We start from the raw sequence: 15,000 nt of genomic DNA on the forward strand, positions 1-15,000 counted from the left end.
ATGAATTAAGATGTTATTGATGACTGGCATTTGAATAATGTTCTATTTCTACACTGACAAGCGTCTGGAAATTATCTCACACTGTCGGTACAACCCTACACTGTTGATTGGTCAATGTGTCATGTTGCCTTGTTGACAAAATTACTGAGCGGCACAGATTACTGTTTTGGTTTGAAGGGGCACAGATTACTGTTTTGGTTTGAGAAGGGGCACAGATTTTTTTGGATTTTGAGAAGGAGCACAGATTACTGTTTTGGTTTGAAGGGCACAGATTACTGTTTTGGTTTGAGAAGGGGCACAGATTACTGTTTTGGTTGAAGGGGCACAGATTACTGTTTTGGTTTGAGAAGGGCACAGATTACTGTTTTGGTTTGAGAAGGGTACAGATTACTGTTTTGGTTTGAGAAGGGGCACAGATTACTGTTTTGGTTTGAAGGCACAGATTACTGTTTTGGTTTGAGAAAGGACGCTCCTCCCTCCCGCTTTCGACCGATGACGTAGCGGGCCTTTACCCCGGTACCTCGCGGCTCAGCATAAATGTAATCCTCCATAATGTAATCCTCCACTAAGAATCTGTCTGGAGCTGAAGTCTGTTGCAGTTAGAATGTTTTGCTCTGCAGTTCTCCTTTCATATTGAGATATACAAGTTTATTTTTCCCCATCTATTATTTGTCCCTACCTTCCCAGCCTCCATCCCTGCCCGTGATGGATGACCAGTCCTCCAGCTACCCCCTCTCAGCCCCAACCCCTCCTCCTGCTGCACCTCAACCACCCCCCAGAGCCCCACCAGCTCTGAGCAGCCCCCACCCCCTCCTCCCCCAGCCATCCCTCCCACTCCCAGCTCCCAGTACCCCCTTCCTCCAGGGCAGAACTCTTACAACCCCAACAACCCCATGCCCTACCCCAACAATGACCCCAACCAGATGAGAGGTTACAACCACAACCAGGGCAGGCCCAGCTATGGGCAGAGCTACCAGACTCAGAACTCGTACCAGCAGCAGCAGAATAACAACCAACACCAGCAACAAGGACAGGGTCAGTATGGACCAGGAGCTGGGAGAGGAGAGGCCAACAAAAACAAGAACCATCAACAACAACAGCCACAGCAACAAGGACCGCAGCTCTGGCACCGCATGAAACGTAAGTGTGTGAGGGTATTGAGTTGTGTGTGTGTGTGAGGGTATCTCCAAGCATTTTTTTTTCTGTCAGCTTATCATTGAATTTGTTTCCCATCACTTGGTGTTATTTTCTTTGTTTCAATGCCTTCTTCATTGTTTTCCACAGAGGCACCTGGAGCAGGTGCGATGAAGTTCAACATTCCCAAGCGACCCTACGTCATGACCAATCAAAGTTTCCCTCCTGGGGAACAACCCACTGGATTGGCTGCTACTCCTTCCTCCCCAGCTGCTGCTGCACCTGGCGGTGCCCAGACACGGTGAGGAGACAGCTACTAATGACACCAATATATCGGTCTTTACTATCCGTAATACCTACTGGGGAAGAATGAAGTATCTCTACCATGATCAGAAGATGACAGGGGTTTAAAATCTGCATCCAATAGATTTCTAGAAGTACCATGTCCTCTTTCTCAAACTAATAATTAGTCACTTCAAATTGACCTAGTACTCCCAAACCAGTTTCCTTTCCCCTGATTTACTGTTGTAGTGCTGATTATAAAAATGATTCCCTCAGGCCCCAGGACTGGCCCCAGGCGATGAAGGAGTATGTTCAGCGCTGCTTCACAGCCTGTGAGAATGAGGAGGACAAGGACCGCACCGAAAAGGGGCTGAAGGAGGTCCTACAGAAAAGACTACAGGATGGGTCTGCCTACACCATCGACTGGGACCGCGAGCCTCTGCCTGAGTGAGTGGAGCAGTTGTTCTTGAAAAAGCCTGATGTTTCACTGTCTAGGAACTTAGCCTGATGTTTCACCGTCTTGGAACTTAGCCTGGTGTTTCACCGTCTTGGAACTTAGCCTGGTGTTTCACCGTCTTGGAACTTAGCCTGGTGTTTCACCGTCTTGGAACTTAGCCTGGTGTTTCACCGTCTTGGAACTTAGCCTGGTGTTTCACCGTCTTGGAACTTAGCCTGGGGTTTCACCGTCTAGGAACGTAGCCTGGGGTTTCACCGTCTAGGAACTTAGAAAGCCTGAATCCCCTTTTGGAGACCAAATGCCTAATTCCTGCCTAAGCCCTGTCAAGAGGTGCTAGTCATCCTAATCCCTTCTCTCCTCTCTCTCCGTCCAGACTGAAGGCCAAGCAGTCTCGCTGGGAGGCTGTACCCACCCAAAGGACTCTGGAGAGTTCTGTGGGCCGTGGTGGCGGTACAGGTGGGGCTACGCGTGGCAGGGGTGGTGGGGCCAGGCTGGGACACTACAGAAACGTCTTCTCCCAGAGAAGCCCTCATCCAGCTCCTCAGGCTCCTCCTCTCGCTCCCCCTCTCCCTCCCACAACCGACACAGGGACCGCAATGGCCAGAGACACAGGCGCAGGTGAGGACCGTGTGTTTGTATGTTTTAAGGTTAGTCCAGTGATTTATTATTTTTTCATAATTGTCTAGGTGTATTATTTGTCCCAACCTGTTTTTATTGGTCAAATATTCTCCTTAATATTGTATAATCATAGCCACTCTAAAGAGAAAGTATGCTGTGTAGTTTTGTTGTAATGTCCTGTTCGTTCTCCTCTTCCAGTGACTCTGAATCCCAGTCGGACAGCAGCATGTCCAGTGACCTCCGAACCCAGCTTCCCGGGCGCAACCAGAAAGGAGGGCGTGGCCGTGGGGGCGACAGGGACCGAGGCAGAGGGGGTGGGAGGGGGGCGAGGAAGAGGGCGGAAAAGAGGCAACAGAGGACGGAGGTAAACGAGCATGTTTTGGCCTAAAGAAAAATTCCAGACTAAATGTTTTGCATGTCAGCAATCGAGTTTTCAAGATATGCAAGACTACCCCTTTCAAAATACAGAAATATAGCCGGAATAATGCATTTTGCATCATATTATGCCAAACTCGGCATCATATGATGCAAAATGCATCATACCGGCTGTATTTTGAAAGTGATACATCTTGAAAACTTGATTGCTGACATGCAAAACATTCTGGGACTATATCAACAATGGACTAATGAAACCAATAATAAAAGCTAGTTTTGGGTGAGATCTTCTTTCAAGTCATTGGCCTTGACTCACCCACAAACTAATATTCACCTTTCCCTCATTGTGCTGATCACATTTCGGCTTCTCTTCTCAGAAACATGGATGACGCTAACTCCACCGTCCTGGGCAAGAAGAGGAAAGGTGGGAACGCCGGCCTGGACTTCCACGACCCCCACCGGGAGGCCAAGAAACAAAGCCGTGCGGCCCGCTTCCACAACACCAAGATGCGCTCAGAGCCCCTGGTGCTGTCCATCAACAACCTGGAGCTGCCCAAGGAGGACCTGAGCTGGGATGACTGCCCCATCGTGGGCACCTGCCAAGAGATCACCAAGATCTACCTGAGACTCACCTGTGCCCCCGACCCTGCCACCGTGCGTCCCGTATCTGTGAGTATCGCCTGTCACGTGGAATGAGAGGATCCTTATTTGAGGCCTCCCTTCAGATTGTGTGATGTTTGTCTCCTAATCCCCTGTCTCTGGCCAGGTGCTGAGGAAGTCTCTGTTGGCTGTGAAGGCCCACTGGAAGACCCGTCAGGACTACCCCTACGCCTGTGAACAGATGAAGTCCATACGACAGGACCTCACGGTCAGTTTACTACATGTCCTTTTTAGTTTAGTCGAACAGGCACTTTGTCCTATCTCGGTATATGAGGATATGAAAACAGGAGGTGTCTCTTCTCATTTCAGGTTCAAGGAGTTCGTACAGAGTTCACAGTGGAAGTATACGAGTGCCATGCACGCATTGCTCTGGAAAAGGTGAGAGGGCCTCTACATTCACTGTCCCCCTTCGCTACCTTGTATTTGAGTTTAAAGGTGCGGTGTCGTACTAATGTGCATTCTCTAAATGTTTGTGTTGTTACCAGGGCGACCACGCAGAGTTCAACCAGTGCCAGATGCAGCTGAAGGCCCTGTATAAGGACAACCCATCAGAAAACATAGGGGAGTTCACTGCTTACAGACTACTCTACTATATCTTCACTAAAAACTCTGGAGGTAACTTACCACCTGCCTGATATTCCTCATCAATCATTCTATTTCTGCATTGAATTTTGGCTCGCATAGAATTGAGCTTAATGTCCTGATTTTCTTGGTTGCATGTTTGCCCCCCACACACAGACATCACGACTGAGCTGGTGTACCTGACTGCGGCGCTGCGGGCGGATGAGTGTGTGTCCCACGCGCTCTCCCTCCGCGCCGCCTGGGCTCTGGGAAACTTCCACCGGTTTTCCAGCTCTACCGGAGAGCCCCACGCATGGCATCCTACCTCATAGACAAGTTTGTAGAGAGGGAGAGGATGATCGCTCTCAGGGCCTTATTCAAAACGTACGCCAGAGGCCTTTCCTACAAACTCCATGGTTCCTAACAATTCATCATTTTATGTAATTGTATGTAGGATAGAAATGGTCCCACTTTAAATTGCCTCTCCCCCTCTGTTTTCCCAGATTCAGACCAGACTTGCCGGTGGAGTATGTGCAGTCCAGTCTGGGCTTCCTTTGTTTAGACTCTTGCATGGCCTTCCTCACAGGCCTGGGGGTCACCTTCTTCCCCTCTGACCCCAGCAAGATAGACTGCAAGATCAGCTCAGCCTGTCTGGCAGCCTCCTGAGGGGGTGGGGGGTTTACCGGGGAGGGGGGAAAGCACACTAAAGGGAGATACTGAGAGATAGACAGGGTCAGGAATGTACCCTACAGTTATACTGCACTACACTTCAGGAGGGAGACTAGTGGTTAGACTGAAACTACAATTTAGTCCTGTAGAAAGAGGGAGATATGCACTAGGACCCACTAAATCACTTAAGGCTGAAATTCAGTGAGGATCCCACCCACAGATGCAATGTGCTCACAGATATGGACTGTATAACAAGAGTGGGGGAGATTATCTGCATATATGCTGCACATCAAATACATTTAGAATAGCTTAGTCCCACACATCTCTGATCAGCTCAAGATATTAATTATACCTTCGACTTAGAACATTTTAATGACGAACAGATGTTAGGCATTAGTTCAATGTAAGACCCGAAGATCAATCACCAACTCACACAGATCAGGGAACAGCGTAGCCTCAAGGTCTCCCATCCACTATCGCTCTCAGAAGTTTTAAGCTAACAGTGTTCTGTTATGTTTTCCTTCCCTCAAGTCAACAGCCTCAAACTCATGCGAAGACAAGCCTTGAGAACCCAAGAGGGAGATGAAAACGAAATGAGCTAAAGTCATCCCTCAAGCCCTCATCCAACAGGCTGCTCATCCACTCCAAAACCAAACCATCAACCAGAGAAGAGGTTTGTCTGTTCAGGTGTTCAGCTCTAGAGACTGTGCTAGCCCTTTGCTGCCTTCAGGAAGCCTTCGTGATCCAGCGTCCAATCCGGGAGAGGAGGAGATGGTGGTTTGTATGTCCTGTCCCCCCTTCCCTCAAGCTGTCTACGATTGGTGATCTGGTGGGGAAAGTTACCCCCACTTCCTGTTCCTGCCTAGCCCTGCACACTTGTCACCCCTGAAAGGTATTGACTGAGAAATCTAAAGGTTCTGATTGGCTCCTTGCCCAGGTTGGCCACAGCCATCCTTACCCCACAGTTGTCCGCTACCCACAGACTTATAAAGTGTGATGGTGGATACAGTCCCCTAATATTTACCAAGAATGGCCTCTGCAATCCCTCGGTATGTGTCCAGGAGGCAGGATATCCACCTATAGTCCATCTATCCCCTGAGAGCAGACAAGGAGGCAGTCTCCCACCCCTTAAGAGTACCAAATAACCAAGTTGAAGCTCTGAGCGAGCCTGTGGTGTTTCCTGAGTTAGCCGATCAACAGCCCCCTCAGCAGCATGGAATAGCAGTCGTCGAGCACTTCCACCACACAGGAAGAAGTCAGCTCCATCAAGATGGTGGCAAAGTCTTCACCTTCAAATATGGTGGCTGGATCAGTCCCACACAACAGATGGAGATGAGATCGCTGTCTGTGCAGATGGCAGCAACGTCTGGGTTTGTATGCTCCACACTCCGTTCAATAAGGCTGAGTATGTATGTATGGCTGGTAAGAAAAAGGACTCTTGGTGTGCTGGAAGGAGGTGGAGGACAGCACGGCAAAGATCACCTGGTATTCACTATTGGCTCATTCACAAACACTAACCATTGGTTTGGGTTAAGGTGTATGTAATCAAGTTTATGGTAATTGCTTAAATTCCATCCACATGATGATAGTGTGTCTGAAATTGTGATATAAAATTAAGGGTGCCAGTATTAACCCCCCTCATTTTTAAAAGAATGATGAAGCCAAACTGTCAAATTATGCAGGTGCAGATACACAAATTCAGGTTTAAAAGGTAACTGTCCTCATTTGAAAATTGTCATTCTGCCACAAAACATTAGTTTAGGACATTAATGTTGACAGCTAAAGCATACAAGACTCTGCTTACCAAATGTTTGTCTGTAATCAAATAATCTGCTTATTTATTTAAAGCTAAGAAATCATGTGATATTTTTAAAACCTCATTGCAGACATTTTGGTTTTCAGGAAAGGCAGGTGAGAGAAGGATTGTAGAGTAGTTATTTTGGGGTCCTATCCAGCAGTTATACATTAGGCTACATCCCTGTGTATACACTTGATAAGATCTGAAGTGAGGAGACTGGTGTGGAGAGTTAATTGTAAATCAACACAATTGTCAATACATAAATAGAACCTAGAAATGGAACATGAGTTGGTGATATCAGTTGATCTAATATCAGCATATATAACCCTTGTTTTCAGGCATGACCTTGAAGAGTATTAACTTGATTCACATCAAAGCTCGAGGTATTTTAGTGAGTTCAATGCCATTGCGGAGATATCAAATTTATTTGTCACATGCACTGAATACAACCGGTTCAGACTGAAATGCTTACCTACGAGCCCTTTCCCAACAATGCAGAGTTACAAAGTAAGAAAAATGATATAAATACAAAAAGGATTTGGTAACACAATAAAATAACTAACGAGGCTATACACAAGATAGGACTCAACTTTCAGGATGAACAGAAGTCTGTGCTGTAACAAATGTCCTGTGTGCTCATCTATAGAGTCGATGTGTCAGTATCTAATGTACATTGTTATGGATTCAGTTGGCCTTTATTCATTGGACATTTTGATATGTTTTATGTTTACCAGGGCAAGTGTAATTTTGACAAACGTATATGGTGAATGAGAAGCTGAAGCATTTTAGATATGGGTAATAAACAATGTATTCTTAAGACAATTGATGTGAATATGTAAATTATAGTTACAAATCTAAAGTTGGATGATTTGGAATACATTGCCTGTTTTTGATATTGCCGTGGATTTATATGGGGAATTGATAGTAACTGCTTTTTGTAGTGCAAACACTTGCGTGATTTCTACCCTATATTTTTGACCGCTTATTCAATAAGTGTGCAGGACAGGTTTATATTTTGGGCTTTTACAGGGATTGAAAATGGGATATTTGCTGTATAAACCAAATATTTTTCTTGCCAAATGTCCCTTAGATATGCACACTTGGTTGACTACTTTCATTTCTTACTCATTTTTTTAAATGCTCATCTTTTGTAAACCCATTTTTGTTTTTAGATTTGATTTACTGCATTTCTGTGTCATCTCAACCTTTCTGGCTTTCTGTACTCATGAACCTCTTGCAGTGGTATTCAAAGTCAGCATCGCAACCCATGAGGGAAATGCAAAAACATGCATAGGTCATATTGTATGGGACAATATAGAAACGATTTTGAAAAGGATAATTTAATATGTATTTATTGGTTTATTTTCATTTCGATGAGATGAACATGTAATGAATTGAAGGTTAAAGAAAATTGAAGGGTGTCAGTAGGTTTGGAAATTCTTCTGGCCAAAAAAATAGTTCCCCAGAAATTCTGGTGTAAAAAATGGTGTCCCCACTGAAAAAGTTTGAATATCACTGCCTTAGAGATAAGTAATGTACTAAAACCCCCACACAACATCCTGATGGCAAGAGAAAGGTTTGGTTGAAGGCACTGCACTCTCATCAGCCAAGAAACAAACTTGTTGTGTTGCTCAAGTCTCCCATTTGTCCATTTCTTTGGAAGTAGTTTGTCAAAGAGCAAACCCAGACATGTTTCAGATTAACAGTGACTTGGCTTTTTGGCTGGTGTGAGTCAGTGTTTTGATATGTTAACATATCAATATGGTATTGTCATTATGTTATTAATATTCTTAATGATTGGATTGAGAGAGCCTGTGAGATTGATATATATATATATATACTGCAGGATCAGTTTCAATATGAATGTCTGGATGAGTAATCAGTCTTCTCAGCAACTCGTCTACCCATTTATAGATCCCTTTGTTTAATTTGACTGGCACTATTTTGTGTGATATGTGCTCTCTTCGGTCATTAATTTCAGCAGTTGTACTCATGACTCAACTTGTCCCTTCTCTCATCTTCTTATTCTCTGTCCCTCTTTACTTTGCCCCACTCCCGTCACCAGTCCTTTTCTCTTATTTTTCTTCTTGCAGTACTGCATTACAGGAGCAAAAGGAATGTGAAAAGAGAGCACCTCCTCCCAGCCTCCAGAAGCAAGCTGGAGAGGGAAAAGTGTGAGAAATGCAAGACTTGATACTGCCAACTCAAGTTCAAGCCATTTTGTCAATATGATGATGCTGTGTCTTATCCATGGGAGCCTGACTTCAATTGTTTTAGTCAAGTCTTTTGAATGTATTTTATTTGACTATTCTTAACTTGAATCAAGAAAACATTCGATGTCAGAATTTTTCCACTCTAGTTTGCCAGAAACAATTTTGGAACACTGTTACAAGTTCTGTCTATAGTTAGGAAGGCCTATACCTCTAAACCATCATATGTGTTAATGTATACTGTTTGTCCAGAAACATTTGCATGCGTTCTTGTTTTTCATAACCAGGGTGTTCTCTAGAAATTGCTTTGTCATTATGTCAACTTCTCAAGTACAGATAAATATTTGGTAAGGCAACCTTTTTTGGTCAGTGAATATTTGACATCTCTGTAACCTTGATGTATTTTGTCAGCTGCCTCATGTGGTCTACCTGTAAATTAATTTGCCTGCATTTGGTATTTGTCATAATACAATGGGAGTTATTTTAACTTGGAAACCCATTAATTGGTATCTCTAGCATGTAAACTACTTTTTGGGATTTGAAATGGATCTGGACATACAGCATACAATTTCCATTATATCAAGGAAAATACATTCTAGATATTGTTTTTCTTATCTGCTTATATTTGGTCACATTCCTTTAAGTTTTGAGTAGTCCGGTAGTAGTTGGCTCCCATATCAGAATGTTGCTCTGTACCTTTCCTAAACAGGATGCTTCTCTGTCTTGTCTCTGTTGATTTCAGACACCTCTTCAACAGTGAAGTCAAGTTCATGTAGCGTGCTATCTCCTGGTCAGATGTTTAACATTGCAGAACCTCTCATATCTCACATTGATGCTTTAGTTCTGATACATTCATATTTTTGTTCAATAGTGGTTTATAACTGTACATTTCCATTTAACTAACAATGCTTCTCCTTTTTAAAATGAGCTGCTCCTCTTACTCTGAACTGTTCCTTCTGACACCTGTGGGTTTTTTTTTTTCCTCTCTTGAACTTCTTGAAGCCCATCACTGTAACTCCTGCCTCCATTTGTCCTATTAGACTGCACTTGAACAATTCCCTTTTCTTACTTCAGCCTGATGCATCGGTTCATTTTTAATTCTTCACTGTCTTTAGTGGATTTGTTCTATTGCTCCTTTTCTCTCCTCACTCTTCTTACCTGCATGTGTCCCCTCCCTCTTCCCTTCTATCAGAATATCTCCTTTCTCCACCCTCTTCATGTTGTGTATCTGTTTGCTAGTGACTTGTTGCTGAGTAACTATCCATTCTCGGTAGTAAGTATTGCTTCTACGCTGCTCAGGTGGTTTCTGTTGCAGCTAGCTGAAACTAAAGGATATACTTGCAAAATATCCCTCCTCCCCAATCTCAACCCTCCCTGGATTGTATTTGAAATGAAATACTCCCGTTTTGTAAATACTGTGTACATATGTATTTTTGTCTTGAACCTAATAAAATAAAAGTTTAGAAATAAGTATTGTTTATCTTGAGTTATAGAAATGACATGTTGCACTTCTACTTAATGTAAAAATTGTTGCTCAAGATTGATATTGTATCAAACCCAGAAGACTACTCAAACTGAACATTGTTAAAGGCATTTATTTTAAATCCGAACTGAGAGACAGCAATGGACAATCATATTACAGGGACAGTTCAGTGAGTTGATTGACATCAAAATCCTGAAATTCTGGCTTTCATGTCACTGATTAACATTATTGCACTGTTTCTAGGGATTGGCACTGAACTTAAATTCAAGGAACAATATTAAATGTCAAAAGAATGGCTGAAGTAAAAAGAAAAATAGCTCAGTTTGACCAGAGAGCAGTTGGAAAAGGCTTGCAAAATAAGGAGGAAATTGAGTAGGCTGATAGCTATAGAGTGAAGAAGCAACACGCACTAAAGCTACGAGCCAAGGAATAGCTAAGTACTCTAAATTACTGAAAGATGAAAGCAGTTTTTCACAGGAGCTAAGAAGACAGGAAAGCATTCAGAACAGGTAAATGGAGAAGAAAAACAGCATAACAGATAAACAACACAAAGCTGAAAAAGGACCTAAAAGGGACAGAGTGGAGCAGAGGAAAATAACCTAAAGAGGGGGATGAGAAGAGAGGAGGAGCAGAGGGAAAGAGAAGGACCTAAAAGGGTATGCAGAGAGGAGCAGAGAGGAGCAGAGGGAAAGAGGAGGACCTAAAAAGGGGACGCAGAGGAGGACCTAGAGAGGAGCAGAGGGAAAGAGGAGGATCTAAAGAGGGACAGAGAGAAAGAGGAGGACCTAAAGAGGGACAGAAAGGAGCAGGGGGAAAGAGGAGGACCTAAAGAGGGATAGAGAGGGAAAGAGGAGGACCTGAAGAGGGTCAGAGGAGCAGAGGGAAAGAGGAGGACCTGAAGAGGGGCAGAGGAACAGAGGGAAAGAGGATGACCTGAAGAGGGACAGAGGAGCAGAGGGAAAGAGGAGGACCTGAAGAGGGTCAGAGGAGCAGAGGGAAAGAGGAGGACCTGAAGAGGGACAGAGGAGCAGAGGGAAAGAGGAGGACCTGAAGAGGGTCAGAGGAGCAGAGGGAAAGAGGAGGACCTGAAGAGGGTCAGAGGAGCAGAGGGAAAGAGGAGGACCTGAAGAAGGTCAGAGGAGCAGAGGGAAAGAGGAGGACCTGAAGAGGGACAGAGGAGCAGAGGGAAAGAGGATAGAGGATGACCTGAAGAGGGTCAGAGGAGCAGAGGGAAAGAGGAGGACCTGAAGAGGGACAGAGGAGCAGAGGGAAAGAGGAGGACCTGAAGAAGGTCAGAGGAGCAGAGGGAAAGAGGAGGACCTGAAGAGGGACAGAGGAGCAGAGGGAAAGAGGATAGAGGATGACCTGAAGAGGGTCAGAGGAGCAGAGGGAAAGAGGAGGACCTGAAGAGGGACAGAGGAGCAGAGGGAAAGAGGAGGACCTGAAGAGGGACAGAGGAGCAGAGGGAAAGAGGATGACCTGAAGAGGGACAGCGGAGCAGAGGGAAAGAGGAGGACCTGAAGAGGGTCAGAGGAGCAGAGGGAAAGAGGATGACCTGAAGAGGGACAGAGGAGCAGAGGGAAAGAGGAGGACCTGAAGAGGGACAGAGGAGCAGAGGGAAAGAGGAGGACCTGAAGAGGGACAGAGGAGCAGAGGGAAAGAGGATGACCTGAAGAGGGACAGAGGGAAAGAGGATGACCTGAAGAGGGACAGAGGGAAAGAGGAGGACCTGAAGAGTGAAGGAAAGCAATGATCGCTGAGAAACAAAAGAAGATGGACAGAACATTTAGAAAACTTTAAAATAGGAAAGCAAAATAAAAGACAGAAAACAGAAAAATAAGAAATTGGAAATGGCTTAAAGCAAACAGAAAAATAGAACTCACAAGTCAGGTAAAAGAATCAGGAGGTTGTAATGTTAGTATTAGGAAATAGTTCATGTTAATATAGAAAGTATATACCAAAGTGTAGAGCGAAGCAGAATTACAGAAATGATCAAAGACAATACATGTAAAAGTGGCACAGCTAGATGACTACAAGACAGCTAAGAGAACAGTGTGTAAAAGTGGCACAGCTAGATGACTACAAGACAGCGAAGAGGACAGTGTGTAAAAAGCATAAGGAGAGTTTAGAAAGAAAGTGTCAATCTGAAACAAAGAGGAAAGAATTGCAGAATATCAGTAGCAGAGGAAAAGTGGAATAAAATTCAGAAACAGAAGTTGGGAAAAGAAAAAGCAATATTGTGTAAATAGAAGACAGCAAGAGGAAAAATGAACCTAGAAAAAGGACAATTTAGGGGAAAATAAAGAAATGCTGTTGGGAAAATAGAGAAGAGGACAGCAGAAGTAAGAGGCGAGGAAGGTAACATTACAGTGAAAGAAACTAGCAAATGTGCAATTTAGAGAAATACATGATAAGATACAGAGTCAAGATGGTGAGGAAATTATTTGAAAGTGTCAAAGCAGAGAAATAAAGTTTAGAAAATGAAGATAAATGTGTCAGTAAAGAAGAAGACAAAGGGTGAAGAAAGAAAGCCATAAGATTAACACAGAAAAGGTGAAAAGGATCAAGAGTGAAGAAACACGAGAAGAAATGTAGCTAAATAAATGTAACATTTCCATTAGATTGAAAGAAAGGAAATTATACATCTGAAAGCCATGCATAAAGAAAATAGAAAAATAACAGACTTGAAAGCAGAGGAGTTTGAAAGAGAGAGAGAGAGAGAGAGAGAGAGAGAGAGAGAGAGAGAGAGAGAGAGAAAGAACGAGAGATAGAGGACAACAGAGTAGAAGTAAAAGGCATATTTTTCCATATTATAAATTTTTACTAGATGTCAAAATACCCTGATGAAGGCATCACAGTCAAACCATGGTTGAAAGTGAATAATACCATGATAGTGTGACTTTAGTTTCTATTTCAAATTGATATTGTAGGCATGGTTATCTAACCCTCAATTGTATCTCGTAGGGTTAAGGTTAGGGTTAAGCTCCCTTAGAAATAGTGAGAAAAAACAGAACAACTGTAAAGCTTGAAAGAGAAGTCTTTTTCCACTTCCAAGAAGATAGGAAAACGAAGCAGTAAAGAAAGAGGGGAAATTAGTATACAAAAACTAAAGCTGAACTTTGCATAAAGAAGAGGTTTATTAGCCCATAGGTTGAAACACACGCAGTAAGACCACACACTACAGCAAGGCAGGCACAGGGCTGGGTGTCTAGGTAAAATACTGTTGCCCCCCTAGAACCACACATACAACATTTGAGATACTAAACTGAAATATGAAGTTATATTCGCTGATTTTAAGTTAAGATTCAGTCCATACAGTACAAAGGTACTGAACCAGAAACAGTTGCATAAACATATGCAGACAGTCATTTCTGTAAAACACTCACAACCTTCTTGCACTGGTATCAGTCAGCCTCAAAACGTACAGTTATGTTGAGAAAAGGAACACTGAGAATATAAGTTTGAGCAGAAGAGTGAAGGACTGCAAAAAGAGGCATTGAAAAAGAGAAAGGAAAATGACATGAATCAAAGAGGAGAGGAAAGGGAAACAGAAACAATGTTTTATTGAGAGGTCAACAGCAAATAAACAACAGTGAAGCTAGAGTACAGGATGGAGAAGGAGAGATGACCCATAGAACTAGAACTCATCTGATTATTTCTATGGATGGAACACAGATTCTCAAACAGAATGGAGAGAAGCAGGCGAGAGGACAGGAAGAGGAAACCAGACAACGTCCTAGAGTTTAACAGGACAGAGGAAATAAGGGAAAGCACATTAGAGGTTACAGGCTCGTCAGGCAGAGCGAAGTAAAACCCAGAATTAGGCTGCCATAGAAAAATGAGAAAGTGGGTTGGGGAAGTTTGTCGAATAGCTAGTATTTAGCATTGAGCATTATGTAAAGCAGAGAGAAGATGGATAGAAGCTCAACAATGAAAATAAGAAAAAAAGTTTTGTTACAGTTAATTAGTTGAGCGAAGTAATGGCTCCTGAATGCTTTTTTGACAAGTGAAACATTTTTAGAATCAGAGGTAGATAGTTAGGAAAGCAAAAACATACATACATTTTATGCAAATTATAGTTTTAGGGTTCTAGAAGCATTTAAAAAAAGATTACTGTGCACATTTACAATACCAGTGCCATTGCTGTCTCTCATAGCTTGTGCTTTGAGTATTGATGTTGTCACATACTCCCACACACAAGCACACACACACACACACACACACACACACACACTTCAACGTCCTCAAACAGTGCTCTACATCATTGACAAAACCAGTGTCATCAAAAATAAGTAATTTAACTGTATAAAATGTCATTGTACTCTACAATTTGACTCTTGAAAAGTCAAAAGCTCAGACATTGATCAAAAACGTTTTTTTACAAAGGTCAACATGTAGAGAAACCAGTATTGTTGTGCCACTTGAGTTTCAGTATTTCACCATGAAGTCCAGCCAATGAAAAATAAAATGGCTCACATTCAACTCTCTCTGTTAGAATAGTGAAAGAGTAGCTTATAACCCAGGTACGGAGGCAGAAATCTTTACATTTTTAAACCCTGGAACAAATCTGTGGCACAAACAATACAGATTAAGTGTAAAATAAAGATTTGAAATAACTGTCTATACATTAGATCAGGCTCTTTATCCTATATGTATTCTCTGATAGAATAAATAGTGAATAACTACTACAGTATTTACACGTTCAGTCGGTTTGATTTGACAGTCTCCAAGTGGAGGGAGTCAGACAGGAGGT

The 15,000-nt window shown here is 43.0% G+C and overlaps 1 protein-coding gene and 1 pseudogene across 9 annotated transcripts in view; one reads left to right on the forward strand and one right to left on the reverse strand.

Moving 5' to 3' along the window:
* LOC121840644 overlaps positions 1-10,234 on the forward strand; it is a 10,444-nt pseudogene extending 210 nt beyond the window's left edge.
* Positions 10,235-13,785: 3,551 nt separating this feature from the next.
* The window catches only part of LOC121840633 (RNA binding protein fox-1 homolog 1-like), a 16,417-nt gene continuing 15,202 nt past the window's right edge, over positions 13,786-15,000 (reverse strand). For all 9 annotated transcript variants that reach the window (XM_042305047.1, XM_042305045.1, XM_042305050.1 and 6 more), the window contains exon 12: positions 13,786-15,000. This exon is cut by the window's right edge and continues 108 nt beyond it. The gene's annotated coding sequence lies outside the window, so the exon portion shown is untranslated.

This window comes from Oncorhynchus tshawytscha, linkage group LG23 (genome assembly GCF_018296145.1).
Source record: "Oncorhynchus tshawytscha isolate Ot180627B linkage group LG23, Otsh_v2.0, whole genome shotgun sequence".
NCBI classification, from domain to species: domain Eukaryota; kingdom Metazoa; phylum Chordata; class Actinopteri; order Salmoniformes; family Salmonidae; genus Oncorhynchus; species Oncorhynchus tshawytscha.